The 930-nt window shown below is 43.5% G+C and overlaps 1 pseudogene; it reads right to left on the minus strand.

The window, feature by feature from the left end:
- Window positions 1–8: 8 nt before the first annotated feature.
- LOC116835825 (taste receptor type 2 member 40-like) overlaps window positions 9–930 on the minus strand; it is an 18363-nt pseudogene continuing 17441 nt past the window's right edge.

The following is a 930-nucleotide window of genomic DNA, read 5'->3' on the forward strand; positions in this document are numbered from 1 at the left end:
TTCCTGGTGTGTCTCCACAGAGAGGTGATTAACAAGACAGTGGAAGCAACAAACACTAGTAAAGGCAGACATATCCCAATGTTGTTGAGAAGAATCTGGGGAAACAAATTGATCTCCTTCGCAACTGTCCCCTTTGTGCTGTTTGCCATGGAGTTGTTGCAGTACACATTGCAGATGTCCCACAAGAAAGGAAAACTGCTCAGTAAGGAGAAAAGGGATGATTTTACCAGCATCCATGGAACCAGACTGGAAATTTTTCACTTCAGCCAGATGAAGAGGGGCTGGGTGAAGCTGGCAATCTTGGCACAGTAGAAGACACTGAGCCAAGCAGCAAACCAGAGGCTGGAGTAGTTCAGAAACATGATGAGAGTATTGAAAATGTTGTATACCTTATCCTCATTATTAAAGGCTGGATAGAACATGCTGCAAACCACCATCAGCATGAACTAGGATTGCAGGCAGAGTCTGGATAAGCTCAGGAAGATCAAGATCATATCACAGTAGGACAGTCTCCTGATCATGACCCAGTTGGTGAGATTGATAGCCACAATGACTCCATTTCCCCCAATTCCTATGATGGATTCAATGACTAAAATGATTAGATAAAAGAGAGAAATTTTAGCTGGCTTGTCTGCCCTCCGGGAAGCAGAGTCTTCACCTGATACCCTTGTGGGCTCCTAAAAGCTCTGGACATGTAGGAATACGCTGGCCTATAGATGCAGGTGTCAGCTGGCTGGTGTCCCCAAAATTCCTGCCTATTTATCTCAGAAGAAGAAGAACGCTGCAATAGATCCTTTCTCATTTATTTTGTTTATTTCTTGCATTATTTGATGATCAAAAGCCCAGCTACATTCTCTGGCCATGCAAATTGGGGAAGGCTTAAATTACTGCCTGTTTACTTCTCAGATACAAGGGCTTGAAAAGCAGTTT

The sequence above is a fragment of the Chelonoidis abingdonii genome, chromosome 1 (genome assembly GCF_003597395.2).
Source record: "Chelonoidis abingdonii isolate Lonesome George chromosome 1, CheloAbing_2.0, whole genome shotgun sequence".
NCBI classification, from domain to species: Eukaryota; Metazoa; Chordata; order Testudines; family Testudinidae; genus Chelonoidis; species Chelonoidis abingdonii.